General features: G+C 38.4%; 1 non-coding gene across 1 annotated transcript; it reads left to right on the top strand.

Moving 5' to 3' along the window:
- Positions 1–3510: 3510 nt before the first annotated feature.
- LOC148576818 (small nucleolar RNA R71) lies at positions 3511–3618 on the top strand. Its single transcript, XR_015903987.1, has one exon. It is a non-coding gene; the product is annotated as a small nucleolar RNA R71 (small nucleolar RNA).
- The last annotated feature ends 6455 nt before the right edge of the window (positions 3619–10073 follow it).

Raw genomic sequence — 10073 nt, 5'->3', positions numbered from 1 at the left:
GTGCTCCACCCTTAGTTGTCCTATATTGGAACTTAATTCTCCTAGGGAGGTGTTGATTTACTCCCAATAGTTTTGTGGAGGAAAGTGCATCCCCTGAGGCATCTCAGGGATTTCATGGTGAGGAATTTCCTCATACTCTTGTTGAGGTCCATGATCTCTTGTTTGCTCCATCCTTTTCTTAGTGATGGGCTTATCCTCTTCAATGAGGATGTCTCCCTCTATGTCAATTTCAGCCGAATTGCAGAGGTGGCATATGAGGTGAGGAAAGGCTAACCTTGCCCAAGTGGAGGACTTGTCAGCCTCCTTGTAAAGTTCTTGAGGTATAATCTCATGAACTTCCACCTCCTCTCCAATCATGATACTATGGATCATGATGGCCCGGTCTATAGTAACTTCAGACCGGTTACTAGTAGGAATGATTGAGCGTTGAATGAACTCTAGACATCCCCTAGCCACTGGTTTGAGGTCATGCCTTCTTAGTTGAACCGGCTTGCCTCTTGAGTCAATTTTCCATTGAACTCCTTCTTCACATATGTCTATGAGGACTTGGTCCAACCTTTGATCAAAGTTGACCCTTCTTGTGTAGGGTCGTGCGTTCTCTTCCATCATTGGCAAGTTGAACGTCAGCCTTACATTTTCCGGACTAAAATCTAAGTATTTCCCCCGAACCATGGTAAGCCAATGCTTTGGATTCGGGTTCACACTTTGATCATGGTTCCTAGTGATCCATGCGTTTGCATAGAACTCTTGAACCATTAGGATCCTGACTTGTTGAATGGGGTTGGTGAGAACTTCCCAACCTCTTCTTTGGATTTCAAGTCGGATCTCCAGATACTCATTTTTCTTGAGCTTGAAAGGAACCTCAGGGATCATTTTCTTCTTGGCCACAACTTCATAAAAGTGGTCTTGATGGACCTTTGAGATGAATCTCTCCATCTTCCATGGCTCAGAGGTGGAAGCAATTGCCTTCCCTTTCCTCTTTCTTGAGGTTTCTCTGGCCTTAGGTGCCATTGATGGTTATAGAAAAACAAAAAGCTATGCTTTTACCAGACCAAACATAAAATTTTTGCTCGTCCCCGAGCAAAAGAAGAAAGAAAGTAGTAGAAGAAGAAGAAAATGGAGGAGATGTAGGGTAAGGTGTTTTCGGCCAAGGTGAGAAGTTAGGGTTGTGTTCTGTGAAAATGAAGAAGGAATGAGGGGTTTATATAGGAGGGGGAGGGCTAAGTTTCGGCCATTAGGATTGGGTCTGGGAGGGAAAATATTTTGAATTTGAAGGTAGGTGGGGTTTATGGGGAAGAGAAGATGGATGTGAGTGGTGAGGGGGTGATGGGAAAGAGTGAATTGAAGTGATTGGTGAAGGGTGTTTGGGGAAGAGAGTTATGAAAAGGTGTGAAGGGGAGAGAAGAAGTGGTGGGGATCCTGTGGGGTTCACAGATCATGTGGGAATCCTGTGGGGTCCACAGATCCTGAGGTGTCAAGGATTTTTCATCCCTGCACCCTTTAGACGTGTAAAACGCCCTATTCATGCAATCCTGGCATTTAACGCCAGACTGCTGCCTGTTTCTGGTGTTAAACGCCACTTCCATGCTCTGTTCTGGCGTTTAACACCAGGTAGATGCTTGTTTCTGGCGTTAAACGCCAGACAGATGCTTGTTTCTGGCGTTTAAATGTCAGACTGTTCTCCTCCAGGGTGTGCTGTTTTTCATTCTATTTGTCATTCTGTTTTTGATTTTTCAGTAGTTTTTGTGACTTCACATGATCATCAACCTAAAGAAAACATAAAATAACAATGGAAAATAAATAAATATAATTAGATAACATTGGGTTGCCTCCCAATAAGTGCTTTTTTAATGTCAATAGCTTGACAGTGAGCTCTCATGGAGCATTACAGATGTTCAGAGCATTGTTGGAACCTCCCAACACCAAACTTAGAGTTTGACTGTGGAGGCTCTGGTTGACTCTGCAGTGAGAGAAGCTTTTCATGCTTCCTCTCCATGGTTACAGAAGGAGATCCTTGAGTTTTAAACACAAGGTTGTCCTCATTCAGTTGAAGGATCAATTCTCCACTGTCCACATCAATCATAGCTCTTGCTGTGGCTAGGAAGGGTCTTCCAAGGATGATGGGTTCATCCTCATCCTTCCCAGTGTCTAGGATTATGAAATTAGCAGGGATGTAAAAGCCTTTAACCTTTACTAGCACGTCCTCTACTTGTCCATAAGCCTGTTTTCTTGAGTTGTCTGCCATCTCTAATGAGATTCTGGCAGCTTGCACCTCAAAGATTTCCAGTTTCTCCATTACAGAGAGTGGCATAAGGTTTATCCCTGACCCAAGGTCACATAGAGCCTTCTCAAAGGCCATGGTGCCTATAGTACAAGGTATTAAGAACTTTCCAGGATCCTGTTTCTTTTGAGGCAATGTCAGTTGATCTAGATCATCAGTTCATTGATGAGCAAGGGAGGTTCATCTTCCCAATTCTCATTACTAAATAACTTGGCATTCAGCTTCATGATTGCACCAAGGTATTTGGCAACTTGCTCTTCAGTGACATCTTCATTCTCTTCAGAAGAAGAATACTCATTAGAGCTCATGAATGGCATAAGGAGGTTCAATGGAATCTCTATGGTCTCTAGATGAGCCTCAGATTCCTTTGGTTCCTCAGAGGAAAACTCCTTGTTGATCACTGGATGTCCCAGGAGGTCTTCCTCACTGGGATTCACATCCTCTCCCTCCCTTGTAGGTTCGGCCATGATGGTTAAATCAATGACCTTGCACTCTCTTTTTGGATTCTCTTCTGTATTGCTTGGGAGAGTACTAGGAGGGACTTTAGTGACTCTTTTACTCATCTGGCCCACTTGTGCCTCCAAATTCCTAATGGAGGACCTTGTTTCGTTCATGAAACTTAAAGTGTCCTTAGATATATCAGAGACAATGTTTGCTAAGCTAGATGGATTCTGCTCAGAACTCTCTGTCTTTTGCTGAGTGGATGATAAAAAAGGCTTGCTGTTGCTAAACCTGATTCTTCCACCATTATTAAAGACTTGTTGAGGCTTTTGTTGATCTTTCCATGAGAAATTTGGATGATTCCTCCATGAGGGATTATAAGTGTTTCCATAGGGTTCACCCATGTAATTCACCTCTGCTATTGCAGGGTTCTCAGGATCATAAGCTTCTTCTTCAGAAGATGCCTCTTTAGTACTGTTGGATGATTCCTTCAATCCATTCAGACTCTGAGAGATTATATTGACTTGATGAGTCAATATTTTATTCTGAGCCAATATGGTATTCAGAGTATCAATTTCAAGAACTCCCTTCCTCATAGGAATCCCATTACTCACAGGATTCCTTTCAGAAGTATACATGAACTGGTTATTTGCAACCATGTCAATGAGTTCCTGAGCTTCTGCAGGCGTTTTCTTTAGGTGAATGGATCCACCTGCAGAATGGTCCAATGACATCTTTGATAATTCAGACAGACTATCATAGAATATATCCAGGATGGTCCATTCTGAAAGCATGTCAGAAGGACACTTTTTGGTTAGTTCCTTGTATCTCTCCCAAGCTTCATAGAGGGATTCACCTTCTTTCTGTTTGAAGGTTTGAACATTCACTCTAAGCTTGCTAAGCTTTTGAGGAGGAAATAACTTGTCTAAGAAAGCCGTGACCAGCTTATCCCAAGTGTTCAGGCTATCCTTAGGTTGAGAATCCAACCATATTCTAGCTCTGTCTCTTACAGCAAATGGGAAAAGCATGAGCCTGTAGACCTCGGGATCAATCCCATTGGTCTTAATTAGTATCACAGATCTGCAAGAATTCAGTTAAGAACTGAAAATGATCTTCGGATGGAAGTCCATGAAACTTGCAGTTCTGTTGCATCAGAGAAACTAATCGAGGTTTAAGCTCAAAATTGTTTGCTCCAATGGCAGGGATTGAGATGCTTCTTCCATGTAAATTGGAATTTGGTGCAGTAAAGTCACCAAGCATCTTCTTTGCATTGTTATTATTTTCGGCCATGTCTTCTTCTTTTTCGAAAATTTCTGTCAGATTTTCTCCAGAGAGTTGTGCTTTAGCTTCCCTTAGCTTCCTCTTCAGAGTCCTTTCAGGTTCAAGATCGGCTTCAACAAGAATGTTCTTATCCTTGTTCCTGCTCATATGAAAAAGAAGAGAACACAAAAGAAAATATGGAATCCTCTATGTCACAGTATAGAGATTCCTTATGCAAGTATAAGAAGAGAAGAATGTAAGAAGGAGAAGAGGAAAAATTCGAACACAGAGAGGGGGATGGGGTTCGAATTTTTGGGTGGAGGAGAAGTGTTAGTAGATGAATAAATAAATAGAAGGAGGTGAGGAAGAGATGAATTCGAAAAATTGAATAAAATAAAATAAAAATATTTTAAAATTAAAGTTAAAATTCGAAAATTAAAATTGAAATTAAATTAAATTAAAAATTAAAATAATTAGTTAAAAAAAAGGGAATTTTGAAAAAGCGGAAGAGATTTTCAAAAATTAGAGAGAGAGAATTAGTTAGGTAGTTTTGAAAAAGATAAGAATCAATCAAAAAGTTAAGTGGTTAATTGAAAAAGATTTGAAAATCAAATTTGAAAAGATAATAAGTTAGCAAAGATTTTGAAATTGATTTTGAAAAAGATGTGATTGAAATTTATTTTGAAAAAGATTTGAAAAAGAAATTTAAAAAGATTTGATTTTGAAAATTAAAGTTGATTACTTGACTAACAAGAAACAAAAAGATTTGATTTTAAAATTTAAAGATTGAACCTTTCTTATTAGGCAAGTAACAAACTTAATATTTTTGAATCAATCACATTAATTGTTAGCATTGAATTCGAAAATATAGAATAAAAATAAGAAAAAGATTTTGAAAATTAATTTGAAATTTTCGAAAATATGAAAGAAAAATTGAAAAAGATTTGATTTTTGAAAAAGATTTGAAAAAGATAAAATTTTTTAAATTGAAAATTTGATTTGACTTATGAGAAACAACTAAATTTTAAAAAGTTTTGAAAAAGTCAACTCAAATTTTCGAAAATTTATGAGTGAAAAAGGGAAAGATATATATATATATATTTTGATTTTTTGAATTTTGAATGAAGAAAGAGAAAAACAATAAAAAGACTCAAAACATGAAAATTATGAATCAAAACAAGAAAAATATGCAAGAACACTTTGAATGCAAAGATGAACACCAAGAACACTTTGAAGATCATGATGAACATCAAGTATGTATTTTTGAAAAATTTTCAATAAAAGAAAACATGCAAGACACCAAACTTAGAAATTTTTAATATTTAGACACTAAAAAATTGAAAATGCATATGAAAAACAAGAAAAGACACAAAACAAGAAAATATGAAGATCAAACAAGAAGACTGGCCAAGAACAACTTGAAGATCATGAAAAATGCAATGCATGAAATTTTCGAAAATAATTTTTGGAAAATTAAAAAGATGCAATTGACACCAAACTTAAAACTTGACTCTAAACTCAAACAAGAAACATAAAAATATTTTTGATTTTATGATTTTATAAAAAATTTTTTATTTTTCGAAAATAGGAAAGAAAAAGCTTAAAATTAAAATAAAATTACCTAATCTGAGCAACAAGATGAACCGTCAGTTGTCAAAACTCGAACAATCCCTGGCAACGGCGCCAAAAACATGGTGCACGAAATTGTGATCATCAACAATGGCGCCAAAGGCTTGGTGCTCTCAAACGTGAATCACACTTTGTCAGAACTTCGCACAACTAACCAGCAAGTGCACTGGCTCGTCCAAGTAATAAACCTTACGTGAGTAAGGGTCGATCCCACAGAGATTGTTGGCTTGAAGCAAGCTATGGTCACCTTGTAAATCTCAGTCAGGCGGATTCAAATGGTTATGGAGTTTTAATAATAAAAAGATAAATAAAACGTAGAATAAAGATAGAGATACTTATGTAATTCATTGGTGAGAATTTCAGATAAGCGTATAGAGATGCTTTCGTTCCTCCTGAACCTCTGCTTTCCTGCTGTCTTCATCCAATCATTCATACTCCTTTCTATGGCAAGCTTTATGTAGGGCATCACCGTTGTCAATGGCTACATCACATCCTCTCTGTGAAAATGGTCCAATGCGCTGTCACTGCATGGCTAATCATCTGTCGGTTCTCGTTCATACTGGAATAGGATTTACTGTCCTTTTGCGTCTGTCACTACGCCCAGCACTCGCGAGTTTAAAGCTCATCACAGCCATCCCTTCCCAGATCCTACTCGGAATACCACAGACAAGGTTTAGACTTACCGGATCTCAAGAATGGCTGTCCATGGGTTCTAACTTATACCACAAAGATTCTAATATCTCGGACTCGGTCCTCTGTATTAGATATCCAAGAGATACTCATTCTAGCTTGTTTGCATGTAGAACGGAAGTGTTTCTCAGGCACGCGTTCATAGGTGAGAATGATGATGAGCGTCACATAATCATCACATTTATCATGTTCTTGGGTGCGAATGGATATCTTATAGAAGGAATAAGCTTGAATTGAATAGAAAAACAGTAGTACTTTGTATTAATTCATGAGGAACAGCAGAGCTCCACACCTTAATCTATGGAGTGTAGAAACTCTACCGTTGAAAATACATAATTGGTAAGGTCCAGGCATGGCCGAATGGCCAGCCCCCAAAATGTGACCAAAGGATCAAAAGATAATCCAAAGATGTAAATACAATAGTAAAAAGTCCTATTTATACTAAACTAGTTACTAGGGTTTACAGAAATGAGTAAATAATGCAGAAATCCACTTCGGGGGCCCACTTGGTGTGTGTTTGGGCTGAGCATTGAGCTTTACACATGTAGAGGCTTCTCTTGGAGTTGAACGCCAGTTTGTAACCTGTTTCTGGCATTTAACTCCACTTTGCAACCTGTTTCTGGCGTTTAACTCCAGAATGCAGCATGAAACTGGCGTTGAACGCCAGTTTGTGTCATCTAAACTCGAGCAAAGTATGGACTATTATATATTGCTCGAAAGCCCTGGATGTCTACTTTCCAACGCAATTGAGAGCGCACCATTTGGAGTTTTGTAGCTCCTGAAAATCCACTTTGAGTGCAAAGAGATCAGAATCCAACAGCATCTGCAGTCCTTCTTCAACCTCTGAATCTGATTTTTGCTCAAGTCCCTCAATTTCAGCCAGAAAAAACATACAAACTCATAGTAAAGTCCAGAAATGTAAATTTTAATTAAAAACTAATAAAAATATACTAAAAATAACTAAATCATACTAAAAACTATGTAAAAATAATGCCAAAAAGCGTATAAATTATCCGCTCATCACAATACCAAACTTAAATTGTTGCTTGTCCCCAAGCAACTGAAAATCAAATAGGATAAAAAGAAGAGAATATACTGTAAATTCTAAAATATCAATGAAACTTAGCTCCAATCAGATGAGCGGGACTTGTAGCTTTTTGCCTCTTGAATAGTTTTGGCATCTCACTTTATCCATTGAAGTTAAGAATGATTGGCATCTATAGGAACTTAGAATTCAGATAGTGTTATTGATTCTCCTAGTTCAGTATTTTGATTCTTGAACACAGCTACTTTATGAGTCTTGGCCGTGGCCCTAAGCACTTTGTTTTTCAGTATTACCACCAGATACATAAATGCCACAGACACATAACTGGGTGAACCTTTTCAGATTGTGACTCAGCTTTGCTAAAGTCCCCAATTAGAGGTGTCCAGGGTTCTTAAGCACACTCTTTTTTTTTTTGCTTTGGACCTCGACTTTAACCGCTCAGTCTCAAGCTTTTCACTTGACACCTTTACGCCACAAGCACATGGTTAGGGACAGCTTGGTTTAGCCGCTTAGGCCAGGATTTTATTCCTTTAGGCTCTCCTATCCACTGATGCTCAAAGCCTTGGATCCTTTTTATTTACCCTTGCCTTTTTGGTTTTAAGGGCTAGTGGCTTTTTGCTCTTGCCTTTTGGTTTAAAGAGCTTTTGGCTTTTTCTGCTTTCTTTTTCTTTTTCTCTCTTTTTTTTTCGCTATTTTTTTTCTTTTTTTTTCTGTAAGCTTTTGTATTCACTGCTTTTTCTTGCTTCAAGAATCATTTTTATGATTTTTCAGATTATCAAATAATATTTCTCCTTTTCATCATTCTTTCAAGAGCCAACATATTTAACATTCATAAACAACAATTTCAAAAGACATATGCACTGTTCAAGCATACATTCAAAAAACAAAAAGTATTGCCATCACATCAAAATAATTAAACTAATTTCAAGGATGAATTCAAAACCATGTACTTCTTGTTCTTTTGTTTTTAGAACAGTTTTCATTTAAGAGAGGTGGTGGATTCATATTCATAACTTTAAGGCATAGACACTTAGACACTAATGAACATATAGTAAAGACACAAACATAATTAAACATGAAGCATGGAAACCGAAAACAGAAAATAAATAGACAAGGAGATTAAGGAATGAGTCCACCTTAGTGAGGGTGGCGTCTTCCTTTTCTTGAAGAACCAATGGTGCTTTTGAGCTCCTCTATGTCTCTTCCTTGTCTTTGTTGCTCCTCCCTCATAGCTCTTTGATCTTCTCTAATTTCATGGAGGATGATGGAATGCTCTTGGTGCTCTACCCTTAGTTATCCCATATTGGAACTTAATTCTCCTAGGGAGGTGTTGATTTACTCCCAATAGTTTTGTGGAGGAAAGTGCATCCCCTGAGGCATCTCAGGGATTTCATGGTGAGGAATTTCCTGATACTCTTGTTGAGGTCCATGATCTCTTATTTGCTCCATCCTTTTCTTAGTGATGGGCTTATCCTCTTCAATGAGGATGTCTCCCTCTATGTCAATTCCAGCCGAATTGCAGAGGTGGCATATGAGGTGAGGAAAGGCTAACCTTGCCCAAGTAGAGGACTTGTCAGCCACCTTGTAAAGTTCTTGAGGTATAATCTCATGAACTTCCACCTCCTCTCCAATCATGATACTATGGATCATGATGGCCCGGTCTATAGTAACTTCATACCGGTTACTAGTAGGAATGATTGAGCGTTGAATAAACTCTAGCCATCCCCTAGCCACTGGTTTGAGGTCATGCCTTCTTAGTTGAACCGGCTTGCCTCTTGAGTCAATTTTCCATTGAACTCTTTCCTCACATATGTCTATGAGGACTTGGTCCAACCTTTGATCAAAGTTGACCCTTCTTGTGTAGGGGCATGCATTCTCTTCTATCATTGGCAAGTTGAACGCCAGCCTTACATTTTCCGGACTGAAATCTAAGTATTTTCCCCAAACCATGGTAAGCCAATGCTTTGGATTCGGGTTCACACTTTGATCATGGTTCCTAGTGATCCATGCGTTTGCATAGAACTCTTGAACCATTAGGATCCCGACTTGTTGAATGGGGTTGGTGAGAACTTCCCAACCTCTTCTTTGGATTTCAGGTCGGATCTCTGGATACTCATTTTTCTTGAGCTTGAAAGGAACCTCAGGGATCACTTCCTTCTTGGCCACAACTTCATAAAAGTGGTCTTGATGGACCTTTGAGATGAATCTTTCCATCTTCCATGGCTCAGAGGTGGAAGCAATTGTCTTCCCTTTCCTCTTTCTTGAGGTTTCTCTGGCCTTAGGTGCCATTGATGGTTATGGAAAAAAAAAAGCTACGCTTTTACCACACCAAACTTAAAATGTTTGCTCGTCCCCGAGTAAAAGAAGAAATAAAGTAGTAGAAGAAGAAGAAAATGGAGGAGATGGAGGGTGAGGTGTTTTCAGCCAAGGTGAGAAGTTAGGGTTGTGTTGTGTGAAAATGAAGAAGGAATGAGGGGTTTATATAGGAGGGGGGAGGGCTAAGTTTTAACGCCAGTAGATGCTTGTTTCTAGCGTTAAACGCCAGCTTGGTGCCTGTTTTTGGCATTAAACGCCAGACAGATGCTTGTTTCTGGCGTTTAAACGTCAGAATGTTCTCCTCCAGGGTGTGCTGTTTTTCATTCTATTTGTCATTCTATTTTTTATTTTTTAGTAGTTTTTGTGACTTCACATGATCATCAACCTAAAGAAATCCGCTCATAAATTATC

This window comes from Arachis ipaensis, chromosome B1, assembly GCF_059453495.1.
Source record: "Arachis ipaensis isolate K30076 ecotype BB chromosome B1, ASM5945349v1, whole genome shotgun sequence".
NCBI classification, from domain to species: domain Eukaryota; kingdom Viridiplantae; phylum Streptophyta; class Magnoliopsida; order Fabales; family Fabaceae; genus Arachis; species Arachis ipaensis.
Note: the sequence above shows the minus strand (reverse complement) of the source record. Positions and strands in the feature narration are given on the sequence as shown.